The sequence below is a fragment of the Schistocerca nitens genome, chromosome 2, assembly GCF_023898315.1.
Source record: "Schistocerca nitens isolate TAMUIC-IGC-003100 chromosome 2, iqSchNite1.1, whole genome shotgun sequence".
NCBI lineage: Eukaryota > Metazoa > Arthropoda > Insecta > Orthoptera > Acrididae > Schistocerca > Schistocerca nitens.
Window position 1 is genome coordinate 669117856 of NC_064615.1, and position 21212 is coordinate 669139067.

A 21212-nucleotide genomic window follows, 5' to 3' on the forward strand; every position below is an offset into this window, starting at 1 on the left:
GGCGTTGGACTGCTAATCCAATGTGCTCTGCACGCGTGGGTTCGAATCCCATCCTCGTCGTAGAATTTTACGTAAAGCACCCGTTTGCGGTCACTCCTTCTCCATGCGAAACGCCACTCAGTAGTAACAACGAAGCGTGTACGTGGCAGAGATCGTATGTATGAAATACGAGACAAAACTGCCTACCAGATGGAAGCGCACATCATTCCATAGCTTATGCCCTTCGAATTAAACATCATTTCGAGATCTATAAACCAATCAAATTTCGGCTCCAGCAAAGAGTATGTTGGTATTTCCGAACGACGAGTTCTTATTTATATTTACGTGCACACCTGTCGCAGTCATTTTAACGTATCGCGCCTATAATAATCCATCTGTAGCACACAACTGTCGCCTTTCGACAGTTTGTTTTGCGTCAGGCCGCCATATACAGAAGCGATTTGGCAGGGCCTACTGGAGAGACTTGACTTTGCAGACATCCGTCGCTAGTGGTCGCCCAAACACCAAGCTCCATCGCAAACAGCAGGACAATCTTGGGCTAGGAGGAACGTCAAAACAGAAGCGATTTGGCAGGGCCTACTGGAGAGACTTGACTTTGCAGACATCCGTCGCTAGTGGTCGCCCAAACACCAAGCTCCATCGCAAACAGCAGGACAATCTTGGGCTAGGAGGAACGTCAAAACGTTGCAAGCAATATCTGTGTAACGTATCGAGCTGTACGTTTCGTTGCAGTAAGTCGTGGAAAGGAATGCACAGCACATTTCTCATTTGCATTAGACGACACTCCATGTCGATACAACGCTTATTCCTGCAGTAAATAAGTGGGGCGGTGATTTTGCCCCCATCGGATATCGACGTGGACGGATGCTGTCATTAAATGATTCGTGAGTGGGAGCTTGTTCGGCTGCACTGCACTGCAGCCGGCCCAGTACGATGTTTTGAATGCGTTTTCGAATCGACAAATGTCTTCTTTCCGCAAGCACTCGCCAAAGACACATTAGGAGTTGCAGCAGACGAGGTGGCCGAGTGGTTAAGGCGTTGGACTGCTAATCCAATGTGCTCTGCACGCGTGGGTTCGAATCCCATCCTCGTCGTAGAATTTTACGTAAAGCACCCGTTTGCGGTCACTCCTTCTCCATGCGAAACGCCACTCAGTAGTAACAACGAAGCGTGTACGTGGCAGAGATCGTATGTATGAAATACGAGACAAAACTGCCTACCAGATGGAAGCGCACATCATTCCATAGCTTATGCCCTTCGAATTAAACATCATTTCGAGATCTATAAACCAATCAAATTTCGGCTCCAGCAAAGAGTATGTTGGTATTTCCGAACGACGAGTTCTTATTTATATTTACGTGCACACCTGTCGCAGTCATTTTAACGTATCGCGCCTATAATAATCCATCTGTAGCACACAACTGTCGCCTTTCGACAGTTTGTTTTGCGTCAGGCCGCCATATACAGAAGCGATTTGGCAGGGCCTACTGGAGAGACTTGACTTTGCAGACATCCGTCGCTAGTGGTCGCCCAAACACCAAGCTCCATCGCAAACAGCAGGACAATCTTGGGCTAGGAGGAACGTCAAAACGTTGCAAGCAATATCAGTGTAACGTATCGAGCTGTACGTTTCGTTGCAGTAAGTCGTGGAAAAGAATGCACAGCACATTTCTCATTTGCATTAGACGACACTCCATGTCGATACAACGCTTATTCCTGCAGTAAATAAGTGGGGCGGTGATTTTGCCCCCATCGGATATCGACGTGGACGGATGCTGTCATTAAATGATTCGTGAGTGGGAGCTTGTTCGGCTGCACTGCACTGCAGCCGGCCCAGTACGATGTTTTGAATGCGTTTTCGAATCGACAAATGTCTTCTTTCCGCAAGCACTCGCCAAAGACACATTAGGAGTTGCAGCAGACGAGGTGGCCGAGTGGTTAAGGCGTTGGACTGCTAATCCAATGTGCTCTGCACGCGTGGGTTCGAATCCCATCCTCGTCGTAGAATTTTACGTAAAGCACCCGTTTGCGGTCACTCCTTCTCCATGCGAAACGCCACTCAGTAGTAACAACGAAGCGTGTACGTGGCAGAGATCGTATGTATGAAATACGAGACAAAACTGCCTACCAGATGGAAGCGCACATCATTCCATAGCTTATGCCCTTCGAATTAAACATCATTTCGAGATCTATAAACCAATCAAATTTCGGCTCCAGCAAAGAGTATGTTGGTATTTCCGAACGACGAGTTCTTATTTATATTTACGTGCACACCTGTCGCAGTCATTTTAACGTATCGCGCCTATAATAATCCATCTGTAGCACACAACTGTCGCCTTTCGACAGTTTGTTTTGCGTCAGGCCGCCATATACAGAAGCGATTTGGCAGGGCCTACTGGAGAGACTTGACTTTGCAGACATCCGTCGCTAGTGGTCGCCCAAACACCAAGCTCCATCGCAAACAGCAGGACAATCTTGGGCTAGGAGGAACGTCAAAACGTTGCAAGCAATATCAGTGTAACGTATCGAGCTGTACGTTTCGTTGCAGTAAGTCGTGGAAAAGAATGCACAGCACATTTCTCATTTGCATTAGACGACACTCCATGTCGATACAACGCTTATTCCTGCAGTAAATAAGTGGGGCGGTGATTTTGCCCCCATCGGATATCGACGTGGACGGATGCTGTCATTAAATGATTCGTGAGTGGGAGCTTGTACGGCTGCACTGCACTGCAGCCGGCCCAGTACGATGTTTTGAATGCGTTTTCGAATCGACAAATGTCTTCTTTCCGCAAGCACTCGCCAAAGACACATTAGGAGTTGCAGCAGACGAGGTGGCCGAGTGGTTAAGGCGTTGGACTGCTAATCCAATGTGCTCTGCACGCGTGGGTTCGAATCCCATCCTCGTCGTAGAATTTTACGTAAAGCACCCGTTTGCGGTCACTCCTTCTCCATGCGAAACGCCACTCAGTAGTAACAACGAAGCGTGTACGTGGCAGAGATCGTATGTATGAAATACGAGACAAAACTGCCTACCAGATGGAAGCGCACATCATTCCATAGCTTATGCCCTTCGAATTAAACATCATTTCGAGATCTATAAACCAATCAAATTTCGGCTCCAGCAAAGAGTATGTTGGTATTTCCGAACGACGAGTTCTTATTTATATTTACGTGCACACCTGTCGCAGTCATTTTAACGTATCGCGCCTATAATAATCCATCTGTAGCACACAACTGTCGCCTTTCGACAGTTTGTTTTGCGTCAGGCCGCCATATACAGAAGCGATTTGGCAGGGCCTACTGGAGAGACTTGACTTTGCAGACATCCGTCGCTAGTGGTCGCCCAAACACCAAGCTCCATCGCAAACAGCAGGACAATCTTGGGCTAGGAGGAACGTCAAAACAGAAGCGATTTGGCAGGGCCTACTGGAGAGACTTGACTTTGCAGACATCCGTCGCTAGTGGTCGCCCAAACACCAAGCTCCATCGCAAACAGCAGGACAATCTTGGGCTAGGAGGAACGTCAAAACGTTGCAAGCAATATCAGTGTAACGTATCGAGCTGTACGTTTCGTTGCAGTAAGTCGTGGAAAAGAATGCACAGCACATTTCTCATTTGCATTAGACGACACTCCATGTCGATACAACGCTTATTCCTGCAGTAAATAAGTGGGGCGGTGATTTTGCCCCCATCGGATATCGACGTGGACGGATGCTGTCATTAAATGATTCGTGAGTGGGAGCTTGTTCGGCTGCACTGCACTGCAGCCGGCCCAGTACGATGTTTTGAATGCGTTTTCGAATCGACAAATGTCTTCTTTCCGCAAGCACTCGCCAAAGACACATTAGGAGTTGCAGCAGACGAGGTGGCCGAGTGGTTAAGGCGTTGGACTGCTAATCCAATGTGCACTGCACGCGTGGGTTCGAATCCCATCCTCGTCGTAGAATTTTACGTAAAGCACCCGTTTGCGGTCACTCCTTCTCCATGCGAAACGCCACTCAGTAGTAACAACGAAGCGTGTACGTGGCAGAGATCGTATGTATGAAATACGAGACAAAACTGCCTACCAGATGGAAGCGCACATCATTCCATAGCTTATGCCCTTCGAATTAAACATCATTTCGAGATCTATAAACCAATCAAATTTCGGCTCCAGCAAAGAGTATGTTGGTATTTCCGAACGACGAGTTCTTATTTATATTTACGTGCACACCTGTCGCAGTCATTTTAACGTATCGCGCCTATAATAATCCATCTGTAGCACACAACTGTCGCCTTTCGACAGTTTGTTTTGCGTCAGGCCGCCATATACAGAAGCGATTTGGCAGGGCCTACTGGAGAGACTTGACTTTGCAGACATCCGTCGCTAGTGGTCGCCCAAACACCAAGCTCCATCGCAAACAGCAGGACAATCTTGGGCTAGGAGGAACGTCAAAACAGAAGCGATTTGGCAGGGCCTACTGGAGAGACTTGACTTTGCAGACATCCGTCGCTAGTGGTCGCCCAAACACCAAGCTCCATCGCAAACAGCAGGACAATCTTGGGCTAGGAGGAACGTCAAAACGTTGCAAGCAATATCAGTGTAACGTATCGAGCTGTACGTTTCGTTGCAGTAAGTCGTGGAAAAGAATGCACAGCACATTTCTCATTTGCATTAGACGACACTCCATGTCGATACAACGCTTATTCCTGCAGTAAATAAGTGGGGCGGTGATTTTGCCCCCATCGGATATCGACGTGGACGGATGCTGTCATTAAATGATTCGTGAGTGGGAGCTTGTTCGGCTGCACTGCACTGCAGCCGGCCCAGTACGATGTTTTGAATGCGTTTTCGAATCGACAAATGTCTTCTTTCCGCAAGCACTCGCCAAAGACACATTAGGAGTTGCAGCAGACGAGGTGGCCGAGTGGTTAAGGCGTTGGACTGCTAATCCAATGTGCTCTGCACGCGTGGGTTCGAATCCCATCCTCGTCGTAGAATTTTACGTAAAGCACCCGTTTGCGGTCACTCCTTCTCCATGCGAAACGCCACTCAGTAGTAACAACGAAGCGTGTACGTGGCAGAGATCGTATGTATGAAATACGAGACAAAACTGCCTACCAGATGGAAGCGCACATCATTCCATAGCTTATGCCCTTCGAATTAAACATCATTTCGAGATCTATAAACCAATCAAATTTCGGCTCCAGCAAAGAGTATGTTGGTATTTCCGAACGACGAGTTCTTATTTATATTTACGTGCACACCTGTCGCAGTCATTTTAACGTATCGCGCCTATAATAATCCATCTGTAGCACACAACTGTCGCCTTTCGACAGTTTGTTTTGCGTCAGGCCGCCATATACAGAAGCGATTTGGCAGGGCCTACTGGAGAGACTTGACTTTGCAGACATCCGTCGCTAGTGGTCGCCCAAACACCAAGCTCCATCGCAAACAGCAGGACAATCTTGGGCTAGGAGGAACGTCAAAACGTTGCAAGCAATATCAGTGTAACGTATCGAGCTGTACGTTTCGTTGCAGTAAGTCGTGGAAAAGAATGCACAGCACATTTCTCATTTGCATTAGACGACACTCCATGTCGATACAACGCTTATTCCTGCAGTAAATAAGTGGGGCGGTGATTTTGCCCCCATCGGATATCGACGTGGACGGATGCTGTCATTAAATGATTCGTGAGTGGGAGCTTGTTCGGCTGCACTGCACTGCAGCCGGCCCAGTACGATGTTTTGAATGCGTTTTCGAATCGACAAATGTCTTCTTTCCGCAAGCACTCGCCAAAGACACATTAGGAGTTGCAGCAGACGAGGTGGCCGAGTGGTTAAGGCGTTGGACTGCTAATCCAAATGTGCTCTGCACGCGTGGGTTCGAATCCCATCCTCGTCGTAGAATTTTACGTAAAGCACCCGTTTGCGGTCACTCCTTCTCCATGCGAAACGCCACTCAGTAGTAACAACGAAGCGTGTACGTGGCAGAGATCGTATGTATGAAATACGAGACAAAACTGCCTACCAGATGGAAGCGCACATCATTCCATAGCTTATGCCCTTCGAATTAAACATCATTTCGAGATCTATAAACCAATCAAATTTCGGCTCCAGCAAAGAGTATGTTGGTATTTCCGAACGACGAGTTCTTATTTATATTTACGTGCACACCTGTCGCAGTCATTTTAACGTATCGCGCCTATAATAATCCATCTGTAGCACACAACTGTCGCCTTTCGACAGTTTGTTTTGCGTCAGGCCGCCATATACAGAAGCGATTTGGCAGGGCCTACTGGAGAGACTTGACTTTGCAGACATCCGTCGCTAGTGGTCGCCCAAACACCAAGCTCCATCGCAAACAGCAGGACAATCTTGGGCTAGGAGGAACGTCAAAACAGAAGCGATTTGGCAGGGCCTACTGGAGAGACTTGACTTTGCAGACATCCGTCGCTAGTGGTCGCCCAAACACCAAGCTCCATCGCAAACAGCAGGACAATCTTGGGCTAGGAGGAACGTCAAAACGTTGCAAGCAATATCAGTGTAACGTATCGAGCTGTACGTTTCGTTGCAGTAAGTCGTGGAAAGGAATGCACAGCACATTTCTCATTTGCATTAGACGACACTCCATGTCGATACAACGCTTATTCCTGCAGTAAATAAGTGGGGCGGTGATTTTGCCCCCATCGGATATCGACGTGGACGGATGCTGTCATTAAATGATTCGTGAGTGGGAGCTTGTTCGGCTGCACTGCACTGCAGCCGGCCCAGTACGATGTTTTGAATGCGTTTTCGAATCGACAAATGTCTTCTTTCCGCAAGCACTCGCCAAAGACACATTAGGAGTTGCAGCAGACGAGGTGGCCGAGTGGTTAAGGCGTTGGACTGCTAATCCAATGTGCTCTGCACGCGTGGGTTCGAATCCCATCCTCGTCGTAGAATTTTACGTAAAGCACCCGTTTGCGGTCACTCCTTCTCCATGCGAAACGCCACTCAGTAGTAACAACGAAGCGTGTACGTGGCAGAGATCGTATGTATGAAATACGAGACAAAACTGCCTACCAGATGGAAGCGCACATCATTCCATAGCTTATGCCCTTCGAATTAAACATCATTTCGAGATCTATAAACCAATCAAATTTCGGCTCCAGCAAAGAGTATGTTGGTATTTCCGAACGACGAGTTCTTATTTATATTTACGTGCACACCTGTCGCAGTCATTTTAACGTATCGCGCCTATAATAATCCATCTGTAGCACACAACTGTCGCCTTTCGACAGTTTGTTTTGCGTCAGGCCGCCATATACAGAAGCGATTTGGCAGGGCCTACTGGAGAGACTTGACTTTGCAGACATCCGTCGCTAGTGGTCGCCCAAACACCAAGCTCCATCGCAAACAGCAGGACAATCTTGGGCTAGGAGGAACGTCAAAACGTTGCAAGCAATATCAGTGTAACGTATCGAGCTGTACGTTTCGTTGCAGTAAGTCGTGGAAAAGAATGCACAGCACATTTCTCATTTGCATTAGACGACACTCCATGTCGATACAACGCTTATTCCTGCAGTAAATAAGTGGGGCGGTGATTTTGCCCCCATCGGATATCGACGTGGACGGATGCTGTCATTAAATGATTCGTGAGTGGGAGCTTGTTCGGCTGCACTGCACTGCAGCCGGCCCAGTACGATGTTTTGAATGCGTTTTCGAATCGACAAATGTCTTCTTTCCGCAAGCACTCGCCAAAGACACATTAGGAGTTGCAGCAGACGAGGTGGCCGAGTGGTTAAGGCGTTGGACTGCTAATCCAATGTGCTCTGCACGCGTGGGTTCGAATCCCATCCTCGTCGTAGAATTTTACGTAAAGCACCCGTTTGCGGTCACTCCTTCTCCATGCGAAACGCCACTCAGTAGTAACAACGAAGCGTGTACGTGGCAGAGATCGTATGTATGAAATACGAGACAAAACTGCCTACCAGATGGAAGCGCACATCATTCCATAGCTTATGCCCTTCGAATTAAACATCATTTCGAGATCTATAAACCAATCAAATTTCGGCTCCAGCAAAGAGTATGTTGGTATTTCCGAACGACGAGTTCTTATTTATATTTACGTGCACACCTGTCGCAGTCATTTTAACGTATCGCGCCTATAATAATCCATCTGTGTTTTGCGTCAGGCCGCCATATACAGAAGCGATTTGGCAGGGCCTACTGGAGAGACTTGACTTTGCAGACATCCGTCGCTAGTGGTCGCCCAAACACCAAGCTCCATCGCAAACAGCAGGACAATCTTGGGCTAGGAGGAACGTCAAAACGTTGCAAGCAATATCAGTGTAACGTATCGAGCTGTACGTTTCGTTGCAGTAAGTCGTGGAAAAGAATGCACAGCACATTTCTCATTTGCATTAGACGACACTCCATGTCGATACAACGCTTATTCCTGCAGTAAATAAGTGGGGCGGTGATTTTGCCCCCATCGGATATCGACGTGGACGGATGCTGTCATTAAATGATTCGTGAGTGGGAGCTTGTACGGCTGCACTGCACTGCAGCCGGCCCAGTACGATGTTTTGAATGCGTTTTCGAATCGACAAATGTCTTCTTTCCGCAAGCACTCGCCAAAGACACATTAGGAGTTGCAGCAGACGAGGTGGCCGAGTGGTTAAGGCGTTGGACTGCTAATCCAATGTGCTCTGCACGCGTGGGTTCGAATCCCATCCTCGTCGTAGAATTTTACGTAAAGCACCCGTTTGCGGTCACTCCTTCTCCATGCGAAACGCCACTCAGTAGTAACAACGAAGCGTGTACGTGGCAGAGATCGTATGTATGAAATACGAGACAAAACTGCCTACCAGATGGAAGCGCACATCATTCCATAGCTTATGCCCTTCGAATTAAACATCATTTCGAGATCTATAAACCAATCAAATTTCGGCTCCAGCAAAGAGTATGTTGGTATTTCCGAACGACGAGTTCTTATTTATATTTACGTGCACACCTGTCGCAGTCATTTTAACGTATCGCGCCTATAATAATCCATCTGTAGCACACAACTGTCGCCTTTCGACAGTTTGTTTTGCGTCAGGCCGCCATATACAGAAGCGATTTGGCAGGGCCTACTGGAGAGACTTGACTTTGCAGACATCCGTCGCTAGTGGTCGCCCAAACACCAAGCTCCATCGCAAACAGCAGGACAATCTTGGGCTAGGAGGAACGTCAAAACAGAAGCGATTTGGCAGGGCCTACTGGAGAGACTTGACTTTGCAGACATCCGTCGCTAGTGGTCGCCCAAACACCAAGCTCCATCGCAAACAGCAGGACAATCTTGGGCTAGGAGGAACGTCAAAACGTTGCAAGCAATATCAGTGTAACGTATCGAGCTGTACGTTTCGTTGCAGTAAGTCGTGGAAAAGAATGCACAGCACATTTCTCATTTGCATTAGACGACACTCCATGTCGATACAACGCTTATTCCTGCAGTAAATAAGTGGGGCGGTGATTTTGCCCCCATCGGATATCGACGTGGACGGATGCTGTCATTAAATGATTCGTGAGTGGGAGCTTGTTCGGCTGCACTGCACTGCAGCCGGCCCAGTACGATGTTTTGAATGCGTTTTCGAATCGACAAATGTCTTCTTTCCGCAAGCACTCGCCAAAGACACATTAGGAGTTGCAGCAGACGAGGTGGCCGAGTGGTTAAGGCGTTGGACTGCTAATCCAATGTGCTCTGTACGCGTGGGTTCGAATCCCATCCTCGTCGTAGAATTTTACGTAAAGCACCCGTTTGCGGTCACTCCTTCTCCATGCGAAACGCCACTCAGTAGTAACAACGAAGCGTGTACGTGGCAGAGATCGTATGTATGAAATACGAGACAAAACTGCCTACCAGATGGAAGCGCACATCATTCCATAGCTTATGCCCTTCGAATTAAACATCATTTCGAGATCTATAAACCAATCAAATTTCGGCTCCAGCAAAGAGTATGTTGGTATTTCCGAACGACGAGTTCTTATTTATATTTACGTGCACACCTGTCGCAGTCATTTTAACGTATCGCGCCTATAATAATCCATCTGTAGCACACAACTGTCGCCTTTCGACAGTTTGTTTTGCGTCAGGCCGCCATATACAGAAGCGATTTGGCAGGGCCTACTGGAGAGACTTGACTTTGCAGACATCCGTCGCTAGTGGTCGCCCAAACACCAAGCTCCATCGCAAACAGCAGGACAATCTTGGGCTAGGAGGAACGTCAAAACGTTGCAAGCAATATCAGTGTAACGTATCGAGCTGTACGTTTCGTTGCAGTAAGTCGTGGAAAAGAATGCACAGCACATTTCTCATTTGCATTAGACGACACTCCATGTCGATACAACGCTTATTCCTGCAGTAAATAAGTGGGGCGGTGATTTTGCCCCCATCGGATATCGACGTGGACGGATGCTGTCATTAAATGATTCGTGAGTGGGAGCTTGTACGGCTGCACTGCACTGCAGCCGGCCCAGTACGATGTTTTGAATGCGTTTTCGAATCGACAAATGTCTTCTTTCCGCAAGCACTCGCCAAAGACACATTAGGAGTTGCAGCAGACGAGGTGGCCGAGTGGTTAAGGCGTTGGACTGCTAATCCAATGTGCTCTGCACGCGTGGGTTCGAATCCCATCCTCGTCGTAGAATTTTACGTAAAGCACCCGTTTGCGGTCACTCCTTCTCCATGCGAAACGCCACTCAGTAGTAACAACGAAGCGTGTACGTGGCAGAGATCGTATGTATGAAATACGAGACAAAACTGCCTACCAGATGGAAGCGCACATCATTCCATAGCTTATGCCCTTCGAATTAAACATCATTTCGAGATCTATAAACCAATCAAATTTCGGCTCCAGCAAAGAGTATGTTGGTATTTCCGAACGACGAGTTCTTATTTATATTTACGTGCACACCTGTCGCAGTCATTTTAACGTATCGCGCCTATAATAATCCATCTGTAGCACACAACTGTCGCCTTTCGACAGTTTGTTTTGCGTCAGGCCGCCATATACAGAAGCGATTTGGCAGGGCCTACTGGAGAGACTTGACTTTGCAGACATCCGTCGCTAGTGGTCGCCCAAACACCAAGCTCCATCGCAAACAGCAGGACAATCTTGGGCTAGGAGGAACGTCAAAACAGAAGCGATTTGGCAGGGCCTACTGGAGAGACTTGACTTTGCAGACATCCGTCGCTAGTGGTCGCCCAAACACCAAGCTCCATCGCAAACAGCAGGACAATCTTGGGCTAGGAGGAACGTCAAAACGTTGCAAGCAATATCAGTGTAACGTATCGAGCTGTACGTTTCGTTGCAGTAAGTCGTGGAAAAGAATGCACAGCACATTTCTCATTTGCATTAGACGACACTCCATGTCGATACAACGCTTATTCCTGCAGTAAATAAGTGGGGCGGTGATTTTGCCCCCATCGGATATCGACGTGGACGGATGCTGTCATTAAATGATTCGTGAGTGGGAGCTTGTTCGGCTGCACTGCACTGCAGCCGGCCCAGTACGATGTTTTGAATGCGTTTTCGAATCGACAAATGTCTTCTTTCCGCAAGCACTCGCCAAAGACACATTAGGAGTTGCAGCAGACGAGGTGGCCGAGTGGTTAAGGCGTTGGACTGCTAATCCAATGTGCTCTGCACGCGTGGGTTCGAATCCCATCCTCGTCGTAGAATTTTACGTAAAGCACCCGTTTGCGGTCACTCCTTCTCCATGCGAAACGCCACTCAGTAGTAACAACGAAGCGTGTACGTGGCAGAGATCGTATGTATGAAATACGAGACAAAACTGCCTACCAGATGGAAGCGCACATCATTCCATAGCTTATGCCCTTCGAATTAAACATCATTTCGAGATCTATAAACCAATCAAATTTCGGCTCCAGCAAAGAGTATGTTGGTATTTCCGAACGACGAGTTCTTATTTATATTTACGTGCACACCTGTCGCAGTCATTTTAACGTATCGCGCCTATAATAATCCATCTGTAGCACACAACTGTCGCCTTTCGACAGTTTGTTTTGCGTCAGGCCGCCATATACAGAAGCGATTTGGCAGGGCCTACTGGAGAGACTTGACTTTGCAGACATCCGTCGCTAGTGGTCGCCCAAACACCAAGCTCCATCGCAAACAGCAGGACAATCTTGGGCTAGGAGGAACGTCAAAACGTTGCAAGCAATATCAGTGTAACGTATCGAGCTGTACGTTTCGTTGCAGTAAGTCGTGGAAAAGAATGCACAGCACATTTCTCATTTGCATTAGACGACACTCCATGTCGATACAACGCTTATTCCTGCAGTAAATAAGTGGGGCGGTGATTTTGCCCCCATCGGATATCGACGTGGACGGATGCTGTCATTAAATGATTCGTGAGTGGGAGCTTGTTCGGCTGCACTGCACTGCAGCCGGCCCAGTACGATGTTTTGAATGCGTTTTCGAATCGACAAATGTCTTCTTTCCGCAAGCACTCGCCAAAGACACATTAGGAGTTGCAGCAGACGAGGTGGCCGAGTGGTTAAGGCGTTGGACTGCTAATCCAATGTGCTCTGCACGCGTGGGTTCGAATCCCATCCTCGTCGTAGAATTTTACGTAAAGCACCCGTTTGCGGTCACTCCTTCTCCATGCGAAACGCCACTCAGTAGTAACAACGAAGCGTGTACGTGGCAGAGATCGTATGTATGAAATACGAGACAAAACTGCCTACCAGATGGAAGCGCACATCATTCCATAGCTTATGCCCTTCGAATTAAACATCATTTCGAGATCTATAAACCAATCAAATTTCGGCTCCAGCAAAGAGTATGTTGGTATTTCCGAACGACGAGTTCTTATTTATATTTACGTGCACACCTGTCGCAGTCATTTTAACGTATCGCGCCTATAATAATCCATCTGTGTTTTGCGTCAGGCCGCCATATACAGAAGCGATTTGGCAGGGCCTACTGGAGAGACTTGACTTTGCAGACATCCGTCGCTAGTGGTCGCCCAAACACCAAGCTCCATCGCAAACAGCAGGACAATCTTGGGCTAGGAGGAACGTCAAAACGTTGCAAGCAATATCAGTGTAACGTATCGAGCTGTACGTTTCGTTGCAGTAAGTCGTGGAAAAGAATGCACAGCACATTTCTCATTTGCATTAGACGACACTCCATGTCGATACAACGCTTATTCCTGCAGTAAATAAGTGGGGCGGTGATTTTGCCCCCATCGGATATCGACGTGGACGGATGCTGTCATTAAATGATTCGTGAGTGGGAGCTTGTACGGCTGCACTGCACTGCAGCCGGCCCAGTACGATGTTTTGAATGCGTTTTCGAATCGACAAATGTCTTCTTTCCGCAAGCACTCGCCAAAGACACATTAGGAGTTGCAGCAGACGAGGTGGCCGAGTGGTTAAGGCGTTGGACTGCTAATCCAATGTGCTCTGCACGCGTGGGTTCGAATCCCATCCTCGTCGTAGAATTTTACGTAAAGCACCCGTTTGCGGTCACTCCTTCTCCATGCGAAACGCCACTCAGTAGTAACAACGAAGCGTGTACGTGGCAGAGATCGTATGTATGAAATACGAGACAAAACTGCCTACCAGATGGAAGCGCACATCATTCCATAGCTTATGCCCTTCGAATTAAACATCATTTCGAGATCTATAAACCAATCAAATTTCGGCTCCAGCAAAGAGTATGTTGGTATTTCCGAACGACGAGTTCTTATTTATATTTACGTGCACACCTGTCGCAGTCATTTTAACGTATCGCGCCTATAATAATCCATCTGTAGCACACAACTGTCGCCTTTCGACAGTTTGTTTTGCGTCAGGCCGCCATATACAGAAGCGATTTGGCAGGGCCTACTGGAGAGACTTGACTTTGCAGACATCCGTCGCTAGTGGTCGCCCAAACACCAAGCTCCATCGCAAACAGCAGGACAATCTTGGGCTAGGAGGAACGTCAAAACAGAAGCGATTTGGCAGGGCCTACTGGAGAGACTTGACTTTGCAGACATCCGTCGCTAGTGGTCGCCCAAACACCAAGCTCCATCGCAAACAGCAGGACAATCTTGGGCTAGGAGGAACGTCAAAACGTTGCAAGCAATATCAGTGTAACGTATCGAGCTGTACGTTTCGTTGCAGTAAGTCGTGGAAAAGAATGCACAGCACATTTCTCATTTGCATTAGACGACACTCCATGTCGATACAACGCTTATTCCTGCAGTAAATAAGTGGGGCGGTGATTTTGCCCCCATCGGATATCGACGTGGACGGATGCTGTCATTAAATGATTCGTGAGTGGGAGCTTGTTCGGCTGCACTGCACTGCAGCCGGCCCAGTACGATGTTTTGAATGCGTTTTCGAATCGACAAATGTCTTCTTTCCGCAAGCACTCGCCAAAGACACATTAGGAGTTGCAGCAGACGAGGTGGCCGAGTGGTTAAGGCGTTGGACTGCTAATCCAATGTGCTCTGCACGCGTGGGTTCGAATCCCATCCTCGTCGTAGAATTTTACGTAAAGCACCCGTTTGCGGTCACTCCTTCTCCATGCGAAACGCCACTCAGTAGTAACAACGAAGCGTGTACGTGGCAGAGATCGTATGTATGAAATACGAGACAAAACTGCCTACCAGATGGAAGCGCACATCATTCCATAGCTTATGCCCTTCGAATTAAACATCATTTCGAGATCTATAAACCAATCAAATTTCGGCTCCAGCAAAGAGTATGTTGGTATTTCCGAACGACGAGTTCTTATTTATATTTACGTGCACACCTGTCGCAGTCATTTTAACGTATCGCGCCTATAATAATCCATCTGTAGCACACAACTGTCGCCTTTCGACAGTTTGTTTTGCGTCAGGCCGCCATATACAGAAGCGATTTGGCAGGGCCTACTGGAGAGACTTGACTTTGCAGACATCCGTCGCTAGTGGTCGCCCAAACACCAAGCTCCATCGCAAACAGCAGGACAATCTTGGGCTAGGAGGAACGTCAAAACGTTGCAAGCAATATCAGTGTAACGTATCGAGCTGTACGTTTCGTTGCAGTAAGTCGTGGAAAAGAATGCACAGCACATTTCTCATTTGCATTAGACGACACTCCATGTCGATACAACGCTTATTCCTGCAGTAAATAAGTGGGGCGGTGATTTTGCCCCCATCGGATATCGACGTGGACGGATGCTGTCATTAAATGATTCGTGAGTGGGAGCTTGTACGGCTGCACTGCACTGCAGCCGGCCCAGTACGATGTTTTGAATGCGTTTTCGAATCGACAAATGTCTTCTTTCCGCAAGCACTCGCCAAAGACACATTAGGAGTTGCAGCAGACGAGGTGGCCGAGTGGTTAAGGCGTTGGACTGCTAATCCAATGTGCTCTGCACGCGTGGGTTCGAATCCCATCCTCGTCGTAGAATTTTACGTAAAGCACCCGTTTGCGGTCACTCCTTCTCCATGCGAAACGCCACTCAGTAGTAACAACGAAGCGTGTACGTGGCAGAGATCGTATGTATGAAATACGAGACAAAACTGCCTACCAGATGGAAGCGCACATCATTCCATAGCTTATGCCCTTCGAATTAAACATCATTTCGAGATCTATAAACCAATCAAATTTCGGCTCCAGCAAAGAGTATGTTGGTATTTCCGAACGACGAGTTCTTATTTATATTTACGTGCACACCTGTCGCAGTCATTTTAACGTATCGCGCCTATAATAATCCATCTGTAGCACACAACTGTCGCCTTTCGACAGTTTGTTTTGCGTCAGGCCGCCATATACAGAAGCGATTTGGCAGGGCCTACTGGAGAGACTTGACTTTGCAGACATCCGTCGCTAGTGGTCGCCCAAACACCAAGCTCCATCGCAAACAGCAGGACAATCTTGGGCTAGGAGGAACGTCAAAACAGAAGCGATTTGGCAGGGCCTACTGGAGAGACTTGACTTTGCAGACATCCGTCGCTAGTGGTCGCCCAAACACCAAGCTCCATCGCAAACAGCAGGACAATCTTGGGCTAGGAGGAACGTCAAAACGTTGCAAGCAATATCAGTGTAACGTATCGAGCTGTACGTTTCGTTGCAGTAAGTCGTGGAAAAGAATGCACAGCACATTTCTCATTTGCATTAGACGACACTCCATGTCGATACAACGCTTATTCCTGCAGTAAATAAGTGGGGCGGTGATTTTGCCCCCATCGGATATCGACGTGGACGGATGCTGTCATTAAATGATTCGTGAGTGGGAGCTTGTTCGGCTGCACTGCACTGCAGCCGGCCCAGTACGATGTTTTGAATGCGTTTTCGAATCGACAAATGTCTTCTTTCCGCAAGCACTCGCCAAAGACACATTAGGAGTTGCAGCAGACGAGGTGGCCGAGTGGTTAAGGCGTTGGACTGCTAATCCAATGTGCTCTGCACGCGTGGGTTCGAATCCCATCCTCGTCGTAGAATTTTACGTAAAGCACCCGTTTGCGGTCACTCCTTCTCCATGCGAAACGCCACTCAGTAGTAACAACGAAGCGTGTACGTGGCAGAGATCGTATGTATGAAATACGAGACAAAACTGCCTACCAGATGGAAGCGCACATCATTCCATAGCTTATGCCCTTCGAATTAAACATCATTTCGAGATCTATAAACCAATCAAATTTCGGCTCCAGCAAAGAGTATGTTGGTATTTCCGAACGACGAGTTCTTATTTATATTTACGTGCACACCTGTCGCAGTCATTTTAACGTATCGCGCCTATAATAATCCATCTGTAGCACACAACTGTCGCCTTTCGACAGTTTGTTTTGCGTCAGGCCGCCATATACAGAAGCGATTTGGCAGGGCCTACTGGAGAGACTTGACTTTGCAGACATCCGTCGCTAGTGGTCGCCCAAACACCAAGCTCCATCGCAAACAGCAGGACAATCTTGGGCTAGGAGGAACGTCAAAACGTTGCAAGCAATATCAGTGTAACGTATCGAGCTGTACGTTTCGTTGCAGTAAGTCGTGGAAAAGAATGCACAGCACATTTCTCATTTGCATTAGACGACACTCCATGTCGATACAACGCTTATTCCTGCAGTAAATAAGTGGGGCGGTGATTTTGCCCCCATCGGATATCGACGTGGACGGATGCTGTCATTAAATGATTCGTGAGTGGGAGCTTGTTCGGCTGCACTGCACTGCAGCCGGCCCAGTACGATGTTTTGAATGCGTTTTCGAATCGACAAATGTCTTCTTTCCGCAAGCACTCGCCAAAGACACATTAGGAGTTGCAGCAGACGAGGTGGCCGAGTGGTTAAGGCGTTGGACTGCTAATCCAATGTGCTCTGCACGCGTGGGTTCGAATCCCATCCTCGTCGTAGAATTTTACGTAAAGCACCCGTTTGCGGTCACTCCTTCTCCATGCGAAACGCCACTCAGTAGTAACAACGAAGCGTGTACGTGGCAGAGATCGTATGTATGAAATACGAGACAAAACTGCCTACCAGATGGAAGCGCACATCATTCCATAGCTTATGCCCTTCGAATTAAACATCATTTCGAGATCTATAAACCAATCAAATTTCGGCTCCAGCAAAGAGTATGTTGGTATTTCCGAACGACGAGTTCTTATTTATATTTACGTGCACACCTGTCGCAGTCATTTTAACGTATCGCGCCTATAATAATCCATCTGTGTTTTGCGTCAGGCCGCCATATACAGAAGCGATTTGGCAGGGCCTACTGGAGAGACTTGACTTTGCAGACATCCGTCGCTAGTGGTCGCCCAAACACCAAGCTCCATCGCAAACAGCAGGACAATCTTGGGCTAGGAGGAACGTCAAAACGTTGCAAGCAATATCAGTGTAACGTATCGAGCTGTACGTTTCGTTGCAGTAAGTCGTGGAAAAGAATGCACAGCACATTTCTCATTTGCATTAGACGACACTCCATGTCGATACAACGCTTATTCCTGCAGTAAATAAGTGGGGCGGTGATTTTGCCCCCATCGGATATCGACGTGGACGGATGCTGTCATTAAATGATTCGTGAGTGGGAGCTTGTACGGCTGCACTGCACTGCAGCCGGCCCAGTACGATGTTTTGAATGCGTTTTCGAATCGACAAATGTCTTCTTTCCGCAAGCACTCGCCAAAGACACATTAGGAGTTGCAGCAGACGAGGTGGCCGAGTGGTTAAGGCGTTGGACTGCTAATCCAATGTGCTCTGCACGCGTGGGTTCGAATCCCATCCTCGTCGTAGAATTTTACGTAAAGCACCCGTTTGCGGTCACTCCTTCTCCATGCGAAACGCCACTCAGTAGTAACAACGAAGCGTGTACGTGGCAGAGATCGTATGTATGAAATACGAGACAAAACTGCCTACCAGATGGAAGCGCACATCATTCCATAGCTTATGCCCTTCGAATTAAACATCATTTCGAGATCTATAAACCAATCAAATTTCGGCTCCAGCAAAGAGTATGTTGGTATTTCCGAACGACGAGTTCTTATTTATATTTACGTGCACACCTGTCGCAGTCATTTTAACGTATCGCGCCTATAATAATCCATCTGTAGCACACAACTGTCGCCTTTCGACAGTTTGTTTTGCGTCAGGCCGCCATATACAGAAGCGATTTGGCAGGGCCTACTGGAGAGACTTGACTTTGCAGACATCCGTCGCTAGTGGTCGCCCAAACACCAAGCTCCATCGCAAACAGCAGGACAATCTTGGGCTAGGAGGAACGTCAAAACAGAAGCGATTTGGCAGGGCCTACTGGAGAGACTTGACTTTGCAGACATCCGTCGCTAGTGGTCGCCCAAACACCAAGCTCCATCGCAAACAGCAGGACAATCTTGGGCTAGGAGGAACGTCAAAACGTTGCAAGCAATATCAGTGTAACGTATCGAGCTGTACGTTTCGTTGCAGTAAGTCGTGGAAAAGAATGCACAGCACATTTCTCATTTGCATTAGACGACACTCCATGTCGATACAACGCTTATTCCTGCAGTAAATAAGTGGGGCGGTGATTTTGCCCCCATCGGATATCGACGTGGACGGATGCTGTCATTAAATGATTCGTGAGTGGGAGCTTGTTCGGCTGCACTGCACTGCAGCCGGCCCAGTACGATGTTTTGAATGCGTTTTCGAATCGACAAATGTCTTCTTTCCGCAAGCACTCGCCAAAGACACATTAGGAGTTGCAGCAGACGAGGTGGCCGAGTGGTTAAGGCGTTGGACTGCTAATCCAATGTGCTCTGCACGCGTGGGTTCGAATCCCATCCTCGTCGTAGAATTTTACGTAAAGCACCCGTTTGCGGTCACTCCTTCTCCATGCGAAACGCCACTCAGTAGTAACAACGAAGCGTGTACGTGGCAGAGATCGTATGTATGAAATACGAGACAAAACTGCCTACCAGATGGAAGCGCACATCATTCCATAGCTTATGCCCTTCGAATTAAACATCATTTCGAGATCTATAAACCAATCAAATTTCGGCTCCAGCAAAGAGTATGTTGGTATTTCCGAACGACGAGTTCTTATTTATATTTACGTGCACACCTGTCGCAGTCATTTTAACGTATCGCGCCTATAATAATCCATCTGTAGCACACAACTGTCGCCTTTCGACAGTTTGTTTTGCGTCAGGCCGCCATATACAGAAGCGATTTGGCAGGGCCTACTGGAGAGACTTGACTTTGCAGACATCCGTCGCTAGTGGTCGCCCAAACACCAAGCTCCATCGCAAACAGCAGGACAATCTTGGGCTAGGAGGAACGTCAAAACGTTGCAAGCAATATCAGTGTAACGTATCGAGCTGTACGTTTCGTTGCAGTAAGTCGTGGAAAAGAATGCACAGCACATTTCTCATTTGCATTAGACGACACTCCATGTCGATACAACGCTTATTCCTGCAGTAAATAAGTGGGGCGGTGATTTTGCCCCCATCGGATATCGACGTGGACGGATGCTGTCATTAAATGATTCGTGAGTGGGAGCTTGTACGGCTGCACTGCACTGCAGCCGGCCCAGTACGATGTTTTGAATGCGTTTTCGAATCGACAAATGTCTTCTTTCCGCAAGCACTCGCCAAAGACACATTAGGAGTTGCAGCAGACGAGGTGGCCGAGTGGTTAAGGCGTTGGACTGCTAATCCAATGTGCTCTGCACGCGTGGGTTCGAATCCCATCCTCGTCGTAGAATTTTACGTAAAGCACCCGTTTGCGGTCACTCCTTCTCCATGCGAAACGCCACTCAGTAGTAACAACGAAGCGTGTACGTGGCAGAGATCGTATGTATGAAATACGAGACAAAACTGCCTACCAGATGGAAGCGCACATCATTCCATAGCTTATGCCCTTCGAATTAAACATCATTTCGAGATCTATAAACCAATCAAATTTCGGCTCCAGCAAAGAGTATGTTGGTATTTCCGAACGACGAGTTCTTATTTATATTTACGTGCACACCTGTCGCAGTCATTTTAACGTATCGCGCCTATAATAATCCATCTGTAGCACACAACTGTCGCCTTTCGACAGTTTGTTTTGCGTCAGGCCGCCATATACAGAAGCGATTTGGCAGGGCCTACTGGAGAGACTTGACTTTGCAGACATCCGTCGCTAGTGGTCGCCCAAACACCAAGCTCCATCGCAAACAGCAGGACAATCTTGGGCTAGGAGGAACGTCAAAACAGAAGCGATTTGGCAGGGCCTACTGGAGAGACTTGACTTTGCAGACATCCGTCGCTAGTGGTCGCCCAAACACCAAGCTCCATCGCAAACAGCAGGACAATCTTGGGCTAGGAGGAACGTCAAAACGTTGCAAGCAATATCAGTGTAACGTATCGAGCTGTACGTTTCGTTGCAGTAAGTCGTGGAAAAGAATGCACAGCACATTTCTCATTTGCATTAGACGACACTCCATGTCGATACAACGCTTATTCCTGCAGTAAATAAGTGGGGCGGTGATTTTGCCCCCATCGGATATCGACGTGGACGGATGCTGTCATTAAATGATTCGTGAGTGGGAGCTTGTTCGGCTGCACTGCACTGCAGCCGGCCCAGTACGATGTTTTGAATGCGTTTTCGAATCGACAAATGTCTTCTTTCCGCAAGCACTCGCCAAAGACACATTAGGAGTTGCAGCAGACGAGGTGGCCGAGTGGTTAGTCGCGCTTGCGACACCGTGCAGGTCGGACGTATCAGTGCTCCGCTCCGCCGCGTGTTCACAA

At 48.0% G+C, this 21212-nt stretch overlaps 21 non-coding genes across 21 annotated transcripts; all 21 read left to right on the top strand.

Moving 5' to 3' along the window:
• Positions 1-1012: 1012 nt before the first annotated feature.
• Trnas-gcu (transfer RNA serine (anticodon GCU)) lies at positions 1013-1094 on the top strand. Its single transcript has one exon. It is a non-coding gene; the product is annotated as a tRNA-Ser (tRNA).
• An 826-nt stretch (positions 1095-1920) lies between these two features.
• On the top strand, positions 1921-2002 carry Trnas-gcu (transfer RNA serine (anticodon GCU)). Its single transcript has one exon. It is a non-coding gene; the product is annotated as a tRNA-Ser (tRNA).
• An 826-nt stretch (positions 2003-2828) lies between these two features.
• On the top strand, positions 2829-2910 carry Trnas-gcu (transfer RNA serine (anticodon GCU)). The gene has a single exon. It is a non-coding gene; the product is annotated as a tRNA-Ser (tRNA).
• A 952-nt stretch (positions 2911-3862) lies between these two features.
• Trnas-gcu (transfer RNA serine (anticodon GCU)) lies at positions 3863-3944 on the top strand. The gene has a single exon. It is a non-coding gene; the product is annotated as a tRNA-Ser (tRNA).
• A 952-nt stretch (positions 3945-4896) lies between these two features.
• Trnas-gcu (transfer RNA serine (anticodon GCU)) lies at positions 4897-4978 on the top strand. The gene has a single exon. It is a non-coding gene; the product is annotated as a tRNA-Ser (tRNA).
• An 826-nt stretch (positions 4979-5804) lies between these two features.
• Positions 5805-5887, top strand: Trnas-gcu (transfer RNA serine (anticodon GCU)). Its single transcript has one exon. It is a non-coding gene; the product is annotated as a tRNA-Ser (tRNA).
• A 952-nt stretch (positions 5888-6839) lies between these two features.
• Trnas-gcu (transfer RNA serine (anticodon GCU)) lies at positions 6840-6921 on the top strand. The gene has a single exon. It is a non-coding gene; the product is annotated as a tRNA-Ser (tRNA).
• Positions 6922-7747: 826 nt separating this feature from the next.
• Trnas-gcu (transfer RNA serine (anticodon GCU)) lies at positions 7748-7829 on the top strand. Its single transcript has one exon. It is a non-coding gene; the product is annotated as a tRNA-Ser (tRNA).
• A 797-nt stretch (positions 7830-8626) lies between these two features.
• Trnas-gcu (transfer RNA serine (anticodon GCU)) lies at positions 8627-8708 on the top strand. Its single transcript has one exon. It is a non-coding gene; the product is annotated as a tRNA-Ser (tRNA).
• A 952-nt stretch (positions 8709-9660) lies between these two features.
• Trnas-gcu (transfer RNA serine (anticodon GCU)) lies at positions 9661-9742 on the top strand. Its single transcript has one exon. It is a non-coding gene; the product is annotated as a tRNA-Ser (tRNA).
• An 826-nt stretch (positions 9743-10568) lies between these two features.
• Trnas-gcu (transfer RNA serine (anticodon GCU)) lies at positions 10569-10650 on the top strand. The gene has a single exon. It is a non-coding gene; the product is annotated as a tRNA-Ser (tRNA).
• Positions 10651-11602: 952 nt separating this feature from the next.
• On the top strand, positions 11603-11684 carry Trnas-gcu (transfer RNA serine (anticodon GCU)). Its single transcript has one exon. It is a non-coding gene; the product is annotated as a tRNA-Ser (tRNA).
• An 826-nt stretch (positions 11685-12510) lies between these two features.
• On the top strand, positions 12511-12592 carry Trnas-gcu (transfer RNA serine (anticodon GCU)). Its single transcript has one exon. It is a non-coding gene; the product is annotated as a tRNA-Ser (tRNA).
• Positions 12593-13389: 797 nt separating this feature from the next.
• On the top strand, positions 13390-13471 carry Trnas-gcu (transfer RNA serine (anticodon GCU)). The gene has a single exon. It is a non-coding gene; the product is annotated as a tRNA-Ser (tRNA).
• A 952-nt stretch (positions 13472-14423) lies between these two features.
• Trnas-gcu (transfer RNA serine (anticodon GCU)) lies at positions 14424-14505 on the top strand. Its single transcript has one exon. It is a non-coding gene; the product is annotated as a tRNA-Ser (tRNA).
• Positions 14506-15331: 826 nt separating this feature from the next.
• Positions 15332-15413, top strand: Trnas-gcu (transfer RNA serine (anticodon GCU)). Its single transcript has one exon. It is a non-coding gene; the product is annotated as a tRNA-Ser (tRNA).
• A 952-nt stretch (positions 15414-16365) lies between these two features.
• Trnas-gcu (transfer RNA serine (anticodon GCU)) lies at positions 16366-16447 on the top strand. Its single transcript has one exon. It is a non-coding gene; the product is annotated as a tRNA-Ser (tRNA).
• Positions 16448-17273: 826 nt separating this feature from the next.
• Positions 17274-17355, top strand: Trnas-gcu (transfer RNA serine (anticodon GCU)). The gene has a single exon. It is a non-coding gene; the product is annotated as a tRNA-Ser (tRNA).
• A 797-nt stretch (positions 17356-18152) lies between these two features.
• Positions 18153-18234, top strand: Trnas-gcu (transfer RNA serine (anticodon GCU)). The gene has a single exon. It is a non-coding gene; the product is annotated as a tRNA-Ser (tRNA).
• Positions 18235-19186: 952 nt separating this feature from the next.
• On the top strand, positions 19187-19268 carry Trnas-gcu (transfer RNA serine (anticodon GCU)). The gene has a single exon. It is a non-coding gene; the product is annotated as a tRNA-Ser (tRNA).
• An 826-nt stretch (positions 19269-20094) lies between these two features.
• Trnas-gcu (transfer RNA serine (anticodon GCU)) lies at positions 20095-20176 on the top strand. Its single transcript has one exon. It is a non-coding gene; the product is annotated as a tRNA-Ser (tRNA).
• Positions 20177-21212: the final 1036 nt, after the last annotated feature.